This window comes from Centrocercus urophasianus, unplaced genomic scaffold (assembly GCF_019232065.1).
Source record: "Centrocercus urophasianus isolate 14NV4802_14NV808 unplaced genomic scaffold, USGS_Curo_1.0 seq_29, whole genome shotgun sequence".
NCBI classification, from domain to species: Eukaryota; Metazoa; Chordata; class Aves; order Galliformes; family Phasianidae; genus Centrocercus; species Centrocercus urophasianus.
Window position 1 is genome coordinate 4,230,603 of NW_024884855.1, and position 14,808 is coordinate 4,245,410.

At 38.4% G+C, this 14,808-nt stretch overlaps 1 protein-coding gene across 1 annotated transcript in view; it reads right to left on the reverse strand.

Annotated features, from left to right (window-relative positions):
- Positions 1-14,808, reverse strand: part of GRIN2A (glutamate ionotropic receptor NMDA type subunit 2A) — a 149,905-nt gene that overhangs the window by 108,534 nt on the left and 26,563 nt on the right. The window lies entirely within an intron of this gene.

A 14,808-nucleotide genomic window follows, 5' to 3' on the forward strand; every position in this document is an offset into this window, starting at 1 on the left:
CCTTGAGCTGAACTTATATGTGACTGCATTTTTGGTGTTTCTCTGTTTTCTCTGTAATGCTAGACAGACTTTTCCTGGGGCACAGAATGGTCTTTTCCCTTTTCATGCTTCACCAAGCCAGCCCTCAGTTGTGCTGAACTCTGACACAGCCACATACATTGCCAGCTCAGTCAACAGCAAGGAGGATACCACTGTGCTATGGAACCAGTAACACAAAAAATACATTTGCTTTAAAAAACCCAATTCCTTACAAAATGTAAACTTCAATGGGATGTATGTTTTATTCATTTTAACAACAAAATGAAATTAAGTACAACCCAAAATTTTAAAAATAAAGTTAAAAAAAACAACTGTTAGATTCCAGGCCACAAAGTAGCTACAGAAGTAATCACAGCAGTGAATGAAGCTGCCTTCCAGTAGGATATTGTCTGTCACATCCTGAATCCTCTTCAATAGCCATTCTGAATTCTCCTTCTATAGAAATCAAAGAGTACTCTGCAAAGAGGCAGCTCTCAAAACTGTTGAAGAGTTCACTCTTCTAAAGTTGAGAATTCCACAAACCAGCATTGGTAAGCAAAGTTCTTTTCTCTTTCCAAGGTTCTGTTTTACTGCATGCAATAAAGCTTTCCTGGTCACATCAAGAGATTTCTTAAATGGCTGGTTTGCCTGTCTAGTTGCTAACTACTGTGGGCTTCTTACCTAACTTGCCTGAGAAAAGTGTTTTTTGGAGAGTACTGAAGAGAGAAGGAGCTTTGCTAATAGCTATAATTACATGCTCGAGGTAATTTAGTTGAAAATGAGCTGCATAGTGTTTCCATGTGGCTCTAATATTGCTATGTCTCACAGTTAGGAAAGAAGCAGGAAGTCACAGGGAACCTACAAATTAGATAAATAGGATCAAAGCTAAGAAAACCATCTGCGGACTTACCTGCAACAACCCGTTTGCCCAACACAGGCAGAGATGAAGCAAACAAGCAAAGCACAAGCATATGTTGCTCAAGAGACAGCAGTAAACCACAGTGGAAAACAAATTTTATTGCTCTGTCTTGCTCTTAAGTATCATCAAAATGTTTTCATATTTCATCACTGAGAGCATGCACTGTGTGTTAACACCGAGTGGCAGAGCCACAAGTCAGCACTGCAGCTGAGGCTCCATCACCCACTGCTACTGCCCAGCAAGGCAGCAGGTTCAGGAAACATGAGAACACCTCCCTTGCTACTGTTTGCTCTTGAAAGATGGAAGTAATATCACTGAATTCCAGAACCAGGCAAAAGATTCACAAAATCATTCAGTCTGTATGTAAATTGGCATGGCTTGCCCAGGTACCAAAAAATGGACAGCGCTTTGAAAACCAGGATCAATGAGTACATTTGGAAGAAAGAAGTCTTTTCTACCAGAATCATCTTTGGAAAGGACAAAAGGTCTCAAAAGAGAAAATGCAGGAAAAGTGAGGAGTGGAAAGGGTGGCAAGGAAACTGTATTGTAGACTGTATTTTTTTCCCCATATCATTAAAAGGCATAGTTAAACATAAAACTAACATTCATGAACAATTAGATAAATCTCTACTGAGATTGCTCCATATGAAAACAGCTTTAGAGGTTAAATGCTTTAAATCTAAGAGAAGGCTTAAAGATTAAGCAAAATTGAACTGAAAGTGCTTTGGGTAATGGCATCTTGATAAACAGAGATCACACTTACTTTGGCTGTATGCACACATACGTGTGCCTGAGGCAGTGCAAAAGCTATTCTTTTCATCATCACCATCACAAAATCATCACATCTGCACATCCTGAATTTTCTCCCAAGCCTTAATATAAATATCAGTAGATGTTACCTCTGTTGCAAAGGGCTCAGTCTCTGGTAGATTGAAGACATGCAAGTTAAATGAGAACACTGAGAAAAAAATCATGGGAATACCAGCACTAGGAAACTAGGCTTACATAAATTCTATAAAATGAACTGCAAACTATGAAAGACTAGATTTGGAGCTTTTGACAGGTGATTATGGAGTCCTCACGTTGGACAATGTCCTGGAAGACCACTTAGAAATCTGGCTTCTGCCAGTTTTGCTCTTACATCAGCCAGTATTTTTGCAGTTGGTGTCAAAAGCAAATCCTACGCTGCATCCAAAGTGATCATTCCAAAAACATTTCTCTAGTGCTAGAAAAAGCCCTTCATACTTGCCTTAAAAAAAGACATTTACAGTGAGTTTTGCCAGGAATCTCAGCATTTACTTACATATCTTAAGGGCTATAAGAGAAACTATAGAGAAGGAAGCTTTTTTCCAGATTCACCACAGACCCAAGGACTCTGATTCACTTCCAGTGACAAAAGTTTCAACATAGCTGTTCAGCTAAAAGGTCACTGAAATAGTTTTTTTAAGTTCTTCATTGTATTTTTTTGTCAATAATGCACAGACAAATCTACAGAACAGACAATGGGATGGGTAAAGAGGTCCACAGAGAAAGAATAGATGTGCTTAAGTTCCAGGAGTGAAAGATCCATATAGTTATTATTCAAACAGCTGTGCATTTGAACCATCTGTTTTCTCAGTGCTATGTAAAGACTAAAGAACTGGCATTTGAGTACAGGAATACTTCTGAAGCCATTTAATATTAGACCCAGAGTCAAGAACATCATTTCAAAGCTTGCCTTTACGAGTCAGGGTGTCCTGTAGATCCAACATTCAAAGGCAGCCATAGTGTCAGCAATGGCAGTGAGATTAGAACACAAAACTTGGAGTAATTGAGTGCATGACAGAACACAAGATGTCAAACCTGCATTGTCATAACAAGTAACTGTAAGCCATTTTGAATGGGGACCATCAGCAAATTATACAGATTGTATCAAAAATGAATTATCTGAATATCAATGACAGTCAGAGAGAGGTTCTCACTTAAACTTCTTTATATTTTTCAACCAGCTATAGGAGAATGAATTAAGGCAGAAGAAGGCCATTATCATTTTCCTCCATGTTTATAGACACAGCACAAATCAAAAAAACCTGAGGGACACTGCTAGGATTTCACCTATAAAACTGTCTTCCATTTCAAAACTCAGCAGTAGAAGTGTCAGACAAAAGAAGGACACTTAGAGAACAGCAAATTACTTAAGTGGCTAAAGAAACTGAATTACGAGGATTTGGTTGAAGAGACATCTACAGTGCTGTAGTTAATAAAAAGGCTAAGGGGGAACTAAAATTTGATTAACTGCTTTTCATATCTCAGTATGCTTCATGTACTACATTAGAGAACTGAACGAAGCTGCTGTGAATATGCTTTGATCATTATCAATGCTGCTAAAACACATCCTAATTCAAAAAAAAAAAAAAAAACCACCAATCCTGGCTAGACAGAGAAAAAAAGATTTCAGGCTGTGTATCCAGCAATGAAAAGAAGAAAAAGGTTTATCTGATAAACAGAGAAATGAAAATAATACAAATTCACCACTATTTGTTTAATTAAAATGATATTAAATCTAGCAGATAATAACACATTGGAACACTGAATTAGACTCTGGTAGGTTATGAGATTCTCTTTGTGCTTTCATAATCTTCAGAGGTACATAATTCAGCCACTGAGTTCTGACTGTATCATGCACATTTCAAACATTTAAGTCTTCTGTTTGTAATGTGGATTATCTCTACATTTACCTCTTTATATACTCCAAAATTAAAACCTTTACAGTTAGATTCAGAGCCCCTGGGCTTTTACAGCGTAAGAAACTTTTACATCACTCTGTATTTAAGAGTAGAGAGAAAGCAGAAAAGTTTAGAAACTATGTTGCAGCAATTACTTACCATAATAAAAAGGCTTTGTAAGGTCTGCATGGAATCAAGTAAAGGAAATGGCATATTATGCAATATTTCTTTTAACAAATACTCACATAGGCAGACCATGTTATACTTCAAAGGTCATTCAGAGCCTGATGGAGTACTGAGAGGAATCTGATGATCCAAGTTACTTTCAGAGAACTGTTATTTTTTATTTATTTTTATTTCAGAGATGATGCCATCTTCACCCACACCTTTTATTTCTTCGCACTTTTAAGATTACCACTTAAAATACACTTGGATTGCAATACCAGTAAAGTACCTAGTTTTGCACATAGTCTTTCTCTTTTTTTTTTCCTCAATCTTTTCAATTTCATGCTCTACAGCCTAAACACTTAAATTATGAGTTCATCTCCTGTAGCACTGCAGTTCTCTACTTCTTGTCACACAACATGCAAATGAGATCACAGTACATAATGTCATCAGTATATATCAGTCAAGACTAACTTTCTGCCTTGGACACAAAGCTTAAGAAAAGTTTTCCAACCACTGTATGGCTCCCCACAACTCTAGTGGGAAAAATAAAAGCTATAATAAGACCCTCAAAAATAACCACGTAATCAAATATCCCCAAGACTCATACAATTCTTATTCTAAGCCACCTGCCATTCATCGTATTTTCATCCCTGCTCTATATAAAGCCATTTTCAAAGAAAACTTCTGTTTGATAGACAAAAGACTTCAGGCAACAACAGCAAATGAATGCAGATGCCTTATTCCATGCATAGGGGATTCATACCTTGGCTGATGTTTCATTCAGTTGAGTGAATTTCTTTCTGTCATAGATTTGCTGCACTCACCATATTACAGCCCTTGCTTTGTTTTGCTTTCTCTCCTTGAAAGCACATCATCCTTGAAAACACCCAGTGACTAAGCCAGACAAGAAAACTAGGACAACTGTAGCACTTTATCATTTGTACCTTGTAATCTCAATATAAACTAAACAGTGAAAACAGAAAAAAATACATTCACTTCATATGTTGAAGTCTAAGGAAGGTGTTGCAATCTGTGTATATCAAATGCCTAATACCAGCATAAAGCCAGACTAAGCCCTTAAGACAGGTAACATTTTATATCACTTAAAATGCTGAAAACTTTCCCTGCACCCATGACAGCAAGATCAAGCTTCCTCTGCTCTTCCATGTCTGTATCACTGATCCAGCAAATCCTTCAAATGCTCACACACATCCCTCTGAACGCTCCTTCGTTAACGCAGCGGTATTGGAATAATGAAACTGATTGATGGAAGACTTGTAAAGAGAAGGGGGAATCATCAGCCATTTATACAGCAATCTCAGCCCATAGGCTACTTTTTACTAGGGCAAATTAGGCCAACAGCTGAACTGCAGGACATGCTGATTTATATAGGGCTGCTAGCCTGTCAATAAAATGGTTAAATATATTTGTTCAGAGGTGTATATGTCAGAGGCTATTTCCTCAAAGTCCCTAATGAATAAAAGTGTAGGACAGTGCTGTCATTTCAACTTGGATCAAAACTCACATTTTATATACCTTACAGGATTCTTTATAAATGTAAGTGACAACAGTATTTTGTTATCTAATTAATTAGACATCTTCATTAATTTAACTGAGCAGTAGGGTAGTCTAAAAAAAAAAAAAAAAAAAAAAAGCTGGTATATTCGTAAGTGGAATAATCTTGTCCAAAAATATTTTGTGTGTGTTGAAAGTCAGGGTCCCGTTAGATATAAAACTATGCAAACGTACATGCTGTAAACCTAAATCTCTTATTTGACATCTAAATTATTTTTGTAATAAAAGATACCTCAGAATAAACACAACCACTGAGAAACTGGTTCCATAAGCAAGATGCAGTCATGAGACCAAAATAATGTACCCAGAGCACTCTTCATTTACACACCTGAATTATAAGAAAATGTTCTACATTTCCCCTTGGGGAAGAGGTGAAATATGCTCCACTGAGCTGGAAATTCACTGCTCTTCATTTTTCTGCCTCCGGTTCACTTGGATATTCTCTCTGTAAAGCTGGTGGATTGATAGCAGGGAGTTCCAGAGAAAATGGACACACATTTTTTGACGTTACATCATAAAGCTTTGCTTTTGTACATCTGTGTATGGATTTATTCAGTCGTATAGACTTTCCAGCAATCAGCCAGCATCCCAGTTTCCTTATAAGCAGATTCAGCATCAGGTTGCAGACTCCATCGCACCTACCACTTGGTAGGTGGCTCAGAGCCATCTGTCCATCTGTCTGCCCACCCGCCCTGGCAGCAGGGGACAAGTTCCTCTCAGCCACCTCCCTCCCATAGCACACAGCAGCGCTGGCACTGCTAGTTCGTCGCAGTTCTAGTTGCTGATCCTTAAAAACAGCTTTGCTTATGGCCTTTTAGAGACCATTTTTTCACCCTTTTATTCTTGGATCTCTCTGACACTTGAGTAATGCTGATTTAGGTGCAGACTTGCACAACACATCTATCAAAGGCAAGAAGCAGAATATTCCAGGACTTGCTCCAGGCTGCACCAAAGTCTTTAAACGGTTTGGACTCATTCAGTACTTCCCACTTTTCTTTGACACATATGCCAGACTTCAAAAAGTCATCACTAGTCAGCACGTCTGTACAAACAGATGTAACCTGCATTGTCACCAGGACTGTCTGTAAAAAAGAACAAATGGTGCCAGGCCCTTCTACTACCTCAAGACATTCGTCAACTTGTGAACATGAGCTCATCAAAAGAGAGCACAGCTCTGAGGTGCAGAACTGGTGAAGTCTTTCTCCAGCAAATTCTTGTATACCTAGGACATGGCTTTCCTTGTGATTTCAGTTTTTATTGTTGCTAGATTAGAGTACATCTGTGTTAACAAGACAACTGCAGAGTACTCATAACTAAAGAATCAAACTCAGTATAGTAGAACATTCTATCATGTAAAGCCTTGGGAAGTTGCAGAATTAACAGTATTGCATACCAGAACAAAAGAAGAATCCATGAAAACTGCTGTTCTTCTCAATAGCTGTTTTACATATAGGGAATTTAGGCAGAAATTTTTACAAATATCCAAGACCAAGCCAACATGGCATTAGTTTTGCAGTAGCAATGCATGTAACCTGCTCTTCTCACGCAGCTGTAAAATGCATCCTTTAAACACATTACATCTTATTCTACTAAGAAACCCCATTCTTTTGTCGTTCTGCTGATAAGAGGAAAAAAAAGGGGAAAAAAAAAAAAAAAAATCAATCTTGCATTTCCAAGCTTGAAAGTTACAGCATAGCTCCTCCCCCCGGGGTCCTACTATTCTCTATAAATTACTTTGCATTCTAGACAGTCTGGCTACATTGCCAACACATCAATTATACTTCACAAGGTTTGATTGCTAGATTTATTAAACTTAATATAATTAAGCGTGAACCTTTTAGCCCGAAACCCATATGCTGTAAGTACTTGAACAAATACATCTGAAACTTTTAAAAGTTAATTAGTAAAACAAATGTATTATTTTAGATCTAGAAAATAGTTACACAAAATAGACTACATTTAATCTTACAGGTGCACAATGGGCCATGAAGTACAAAGCACAGATCAGTCTTCCATGAAGTGATAAATGAGGCTAAAATACAGACAGACAGACTGACTTCTGGAAGATCCAAATTTAGCCCATACGAATTGTGAGTAGACTGGAATAGTAACTGATTTTTTTCTCCTCAAAATAGTTCATTACAGATTACAGAACAAACTTCAGTAACCTGTGCAATTACCAGAGTACAGACAAATTGAACGACAGGTATAATTTCAATTGTTATGCAACCAGCAGAATGCAGGAAAGATCAAGGAAAGCTGGCCTTGGCAACTGCAAAACTGTTCTTAGGTAGCCACATTTTTGGTAAACAGCCTTTAGTTTGTGAGTGCCAAAAAAGAAAAAGAATTGAAGAAAACCAACTCTTAGTAAATAGCATTTATTGCAGAAAAAAGTATTGTATATGTTTGTCTCTGTAGATAAGGTAAGTGACGTTAAGATAACTTTCATAGACTGAAATAGCACGCTATTCATTCCTGAAGTGCAAAGCCAAGCATGAATTACATTGTCACTGATCATGATGTAACATGGACCTGAAAAAGAAAAAATTATCCCAGGATGCATTGGTTATAGTTCCCATGGCACAGCTGCTGAAATTTCACTGACAGTCTACAAAGCACTGGTGAACAATAATCACCTGAAGTACTTTGCACAATTCTAGTGATTCTCATTCAGGAAAGATACCTAAAACTGGACAAGAGTTGAGAAATGTTATAAGAATAATGGGAAGAAAACAAGAACCCACCACGTATAAAAAAGCTTAGCTGGTTTAGCCCAGCAAACTGAAGACCAAGGAATAGAGACTCACCTATTGTGAATGGGATAGGATACGACCTTCAGAAAGGAGCAAAAGCTGTCTGAATTAAAGAATGCTGCTCACACAGCCACAGTGTATATGAAGTAACCCTGAATAAATTTGGGCTCCAAAATAAAGTAGGGTGTCTAATCATGAAGATAAAGAGGGTAACAAACATCATCTTTCTAAAAGACATATAACCAAGCAAGTTTTAATGTGATTTTCGCACAGTTTATGGAAGAGATTTTAGTTCACAGTTCTTTAGATGGAAGCTGGGTGAAGTTTATGAATAGGACGTGAAATATCCTGATAAAAACCAGTAAGGTTGAAATATAAATGGATAACTTTGCGGATACATCTAAGTCACAGCTCCTTTGGAAACAAACTCATATAGCTGGTCATGACTGCATGGTCTTAGACCAGACCAACCAAAATATTCCTTTCCCATCAAAAAGGATGATGCTTTCTCAGAGGAAAACAACAAAGATGCTGTCAGCCTCACTGAACACAGGGCAGGAAGCAGAATTAGAGGACAGCTAGTCTAGCACTACCCAGTGCAATTATTACATATGTTATATTATAAATTTAGATTTCAAACCAGATGGACACTAATAATTCAATATTAGAATTTTCTGCTTGAATTTTAAGTAGATCACATTTTAGTTGTGACTCAGTCTCAGACAAGTGGTGGTAGTGACACTAGAATTTACAGAAAAGTAAAACCAAAGTGAATTACAAGTTCCATGAGAGTGAGACATACTGAAATCAAGACTGAAAATTGAAAAACTTGGCACAATAACAAAAACACAAGTAAAAGCTTTCAACCAAAGATAGTATTTTCAAGGCAGCAAGACTATGGTTAGGAAAGTTCTTGTCAAAGCCAAATTTGAGTTACAAGCTGGGCAGAAGCAGGTGATGAAATAAGATCTTATTCTGTTCTGCTCCATTAGAAGACAGCAGTAATTTGCAGATAGAGCTGCAGAGAAAAAAAATCAAGGCACAGACCTTTTGCTTGCATCCTATGCCCTTCAAATTTGATTCTTTCCCTCTCAAGTAAATTGCTCTTTAACTGAAATTATGGACAGATATACTGGCAGAGATTCATAGTCATATACAGTTTCTCAAGTCCAAGGCTAGATTTGCAAAAGCCCGATGATTCCTGTCTCTAAAAATTCATATTTTACAAATAGCCTTCAGTTTAAGCAGTGAAGGCATCTGTTTGTACAAAATGACTCAACCAGCATACTTCTGTAAGCATCCCTTCTTAGTAATACTGGTGTTCTTTACATTATCATCATATTAAGAAACATTAGAACTTCTCTATATTTGTTAAGCAGATATGAAGGAATATAAGATATCTTCCTAAGCTGACAATGATGTCACCCAGTTTCCACAGTAATTTCTGACACACTAGGAACTATATGCAGTGTCAGTAGCTAAGTACTGTACAACCAGTGGTGTGCAAAGCCACAGCTTTGACATCCAATATGTATCCCAGCAGAAATGAAAGGGCGAGGGAGAAGGGAGCAGTAATCAAAGACACCTTGCCAAGCTTGTTTACAATAATCAAAATCATTCCTTAACATAATGCATCGTCTCATGTGAACTGTAGCTATACGTGCAAAAAGCCTTATTTTTAACAAAAATGCCAAAATCAGTAGCTAAACAAGACCATCAAGAAACACAAGCTGCCTATTCTCCTGCTGGTAGGAAATACAATATTGACATGTCTTTTAACACAGGTTTCTATGACCTAGGTCATCGCTGTGGCAAAAGGTAGAGATAACAAACATCAGACATTGCAGGAAAGTCATTTAACATTTACAAAGGAAATTTTAAAATTAACCAAATCTGTTCAGCCTCTCCTCAAATGATTATGCAACACACTATAAATTTGAACAGTACCATCTGGAAGGAAGATGTACAATGCACATGCATCCATTATTCGCACATTTTCACACTGTACCAAGCCTCTGGGAGAATGTACTTTACTGTGTTATTTGAATTGGAAAAACATCATGTAAGGACTCAAGTTTGAAATGAAAAGGCTTTCATTTAAATTGAGTCGCAGAATTAAAAGCTAAACTCAAAACACAAAGTAGAAATTGTATGCACATTTTCTAGCGTTAGGGTAGTAAGAAATGCACGCTGCTATTTTGAACACCTAGTTCAGGTAGCTACATTTCCCACATGGACACTGCAGGAAGTCTGAGTTAGGTCCACTAAATCACCTACCCTTTAAAATCTGCTTGGGGAGCACCAACTCTTAGCTTAAGCACAGGCAGAATGACTAAAGGAATTGAAAATCGTTTAAATTAGTTAGATCTTCATTTCATAGTACTGAAGGCTTCTTAGATTTCAAGATCTCTGTCCTTCATGTTGCAGACATAGGAAGGGAAGAGTACAAAGCCAGTCTAGGGAATGAAGACCAGGAGAGATCACAAGCATGTATTGCAAGACAGAAGTAAAACAAAGGCTTCTGGGAAAACTGAAAAGTTCTTTTCTTCATTAATAATTTATCAACAATAGGCTGGTACTGCAAATAGCAAAATGCAATTGCATTTCTCTGAATACAACTAGGTTCCCTGGAATTACGTACCTGGAATATACACTTACTTGAGACATTTATGATTTATTCGCCAAAACCCAAATACAGCTGTATCTACACATCAACACATCTCTGAATGCAGCATTTCTACTTAGCAGATTAACCTATGTTCTACAGATGCATTGGAGATTCATCAAAGGGGTTTGTGGATAGGAGTAAGATCTTCACCTGCATCAGCTGAATTGACTTACTAAAGCAAACTGCCTTTGGAAGATCTAATAGGAGGAAAAACATCTTTCCTTTTGCTACTCATAAATTATCCCCTGCTCTTTTATTTCCAAAGAAGCAGAAATGGATTCATGTTTGACCCGTCTCATTCAAAAGCGCAGAGAAAAAAACAAGTAAAGCTTCGTTGCAAAAATCCAGTTCCTATTTACAGACAAGATCCAAACTAATTTACTAGATAAACTTCATAAGACCCTTTGCTTCCAAGATACAGGCCTTTGTCCTCAGTCACTGCATTAGCTGGCCAACACTCTATTCCAAGGATCATTCTGAAATTCTGCATCAAAAACCAAAACACAGGGAATTTCAGTCTATATAAAATCTGCTTTTCCCAACTATTTTTAGGCAGTAATTCAGGGGGAAAAGAAAGTCTATTCAGGGAATTCAGTCAAAAAAAAATTAGATGTGGAATATATTTACAGCTATTATCTGTCCAGCTCAACTTGTTGCAAGTTAGAATTAATAGGGAAATGGATACAGTCTTTCCTCCCTGAACATTTATGCATCAATTAATATGTGGCTTATAATGCACAATTCTAGAAACAACTGTAGACTTAAGCAACAAATAATCAGAACAGCCATGGGCTGGAGGCCTCTTGTAGCAGCCTGGAGGCTAGCAGTGGCTAGGTATGCCTTTTTTCCTATCCACAGGAATAAGCCAAGCAGAACACCAGGTGGTAATTTGGCTGAATGTTTAAGTAACACTTCACTATATTTAAGAAGTTGCTTGGTTTCTTGCAGTTGAAATACACATTACTTAAAATGTGTATCTTGTATTTATTAAAACAGGCATCAGATGGGAGTTCTTATAGAGTCAGGAAAATTTAGAAAAGGATGAAAAGTGTCAAAAAAACCCTCCAGTGACTACAGCCTATTTCTCTACAGAAGGCTGCTTCACACTTCTCCATAGGGTAAAGAAAACACCACGAGAAAGCTCTAAACTCATCTGCTCCAGAAGGTGTAAAATACATGATGGAAGTGTGAGAGGAACCAGTAAGAGAACTGTTGGGATTTTCTCACTGAGTCCATGTATTTGAATGTCAGCAATTTTAATCTAGATCACTCATTACACAACAGAACTCACCTCTCTCAGTGTGATACCAGGAGACTCAGCCTGTTATGTTGCTTCTCTTAGCTCTCAGCAAAGCTCAGCAGGCCAACCATCTTTATGAAACCTGGGGCTAACTCCAACACATCAATTAATTTTATCAATAAATACCCTTCAAAAAGATCCCTCAAGCTCACTGTTATTACATGAGACGTTTCTCTGCAATGCAATTTTTGGTTTGCAAACTGGGCAGGTAAACACTCAAGAGTGCAGTGAGCTTCCTTGAACCAGCTCAGGCTTTCTTTTTTCCACTCCCTCTTTTCCTGTTAACACTTTTCAGTAAACACACTGCATGTTAATTTTCACTGCTTATTCCCGCTTGCAAAATAGGCCATTATTTCTCAGTCCCAGCAAGTTTTCTAACTGAACCAGTTTCTAAAAAGTTGGCAAGCAAAACCAAGCTTTCTGTTCAGATGGGCACAGGTGTTTGCAGTATGACATTTGGGATATTACCTGACTGTAGCTGATGCATTCACAGGTTTGTCAAGCACAGCTGATGGCAGAGGAGTAAGCAAAGCAAGCTGGCATTACTTGACAAAGCACTACCTACTGTTGTTAAAATTAACACAGAAAATACCTTTCCATAGAGTAGGCTTTTCTTTTTTAGCCATCCGAGTGGAACAGAATTTGAAGAACATCAGTGCATAATCACTCAGTGATAGGGATGCCATACCTGATTGCAGAAGTAGCACAGTGAAACATTCTATGAGAAAAGGCAATTTATCAAAGCCTTCTCTTGCTCTTTTTAAAACCCAGGTGGAATCCTGGAATTTGACACTTTTCAAGGCTTCTGCTCCCCAGGAAAGCTCCATCTTTCTGGTCAGTGAGTATTTACCTACACAAAGCAGATTAGCACTAGAAAAAGCTCTACAAGCCCACATGCCCCCAACCCAGCCTGGAGACTCTGCATGATATGAATCACAGAGCCACTCCCCAGTCCACCACCTCTCAGTCCACCTTCCTCGCCAGATGAGCATCACAGTTCCCTGGTTACCAACCAGAAGTCACAGACATTGAACAGCATACTGGAGAGTCTCTTAGGAAACTGTGGTGAAGCTTTTCAGAGGAGAAAACCAAAGAGAGGTCAGTGTGGACAGTGATTTTTTTTTTTTTTTTTTTTTTTTTTTTTTTTTTAAATGTAAGACAACGGCAATTCTGATTCCTGACCATCCCATTTCCTTGTCTTTAATATTTTCTGATCAGAATGCGGGCAGAAATACTTACTAGTGGAAAAAGGGCTCTTGTTAGTGAAACAGTATCTTCATGACACATGTTTGCAAAACTTGAAGATGTCACAAGAAACAGCATAATTAGCAAATCCTTTGCACTCCCTTCACGCATATACACATCTAACTCCACTATTGGGCCTATCTCAAACAGCTCTCCTCACACACAGCAACCTTGTTAATCACCCTCTGCTACCCGCTCCAAAATGAATCTCAGCTCCAATTTCTGGAGGTACCTCCTTCACCCATTCCATTGCCTAGGCTGCTGCAACTACCCCAAAACTTTGCAAGGATCTCTCTTCTCCAGTCCCTGCAGCTTTCCTTCAGGCTGTCTTGTCTGCCACCTTCGCAAAGCAAAGTGCTTGCTCTACTCCTTGCACAGCTGCCAAAGAACTTTAAGCCAGTGCTGTACAGCCAAGGACGCATGGCAGGAAGCATTACTGAAATAATGCTGGAGCATCCCATGTTTGGCAGCTTACTGAGAGAGCCCAGCTTGGACCCCTGCTATCAGTGATTTACAGGGCATGTACACAGCTGACTTTTTCTTTTGTTTAGATCCATGGTCAGGGCTGGCAAACATCCCAAACACTGAACAGTAATTAGCATACTCAGCTAATTAACCCCTTCTCAACAACAGTCCTGCACCTTCAGGCACCATTCAGTAACACTGCTGTTCGGTATCCCCATGAATGGGACACTGACACGTGCTCTGCATGCTGCAGTAGTCTACTCATGATCTTAATTAAGAGAAAAGAATATTCCTCAGAAACAAATCATAAGCAGAAACATTTGATAGTTGTGTGACAATGTCAAGGAAGGTTGATTTCAATGGTGAGGCACAAGGTTGCATCTGCTGAACTTCTGCCTTCTGGGCATTCCAAGTCCATAGCACCTCTAAAAATTCTAGTTTACTCAACTAGAAAAACTAAAAATAAAGCCAAACATTAATGATGTGGCAGACTGACACTCACAGATGCTGAAATCCAATGCACGTCAATGCTGACCTAGAACAACTGATAACACAAAGGAGTACATCATCTCACAGCCCATACACAGCTGTAGATAACACAGGGGCACTTTACTGGCCATAGCTTGCAAAACAAAACAGCTGCTGTAAGCGCTAGCACAATTAAAATTCTCTTCTCTTTCTGCAGCTCTCATAACAGACAGAAATGAGAAACCTCTGTCATTCCTCCCAAGGTTATTTGTGCACTCCCACACAAGAAAATACCAAACAGTGTATGAACCTGATGAAAGTTATGAGTCACACTTTCAGAAAAGACCAGGAGCATTTTCTAAAGGAGCAAACACAGCTGGTACAGGCACTGGTCCTGCTCCAACTCACACTTTTAGGATAACATTAAGTCTGGAGGGACTGATGCATTTCTCAAAGCCTGGTGTCCATGCCCAGTACCAGCCCAGGCCCCACACCTGCAGATGACTTCTGGTGTTTTCTACACA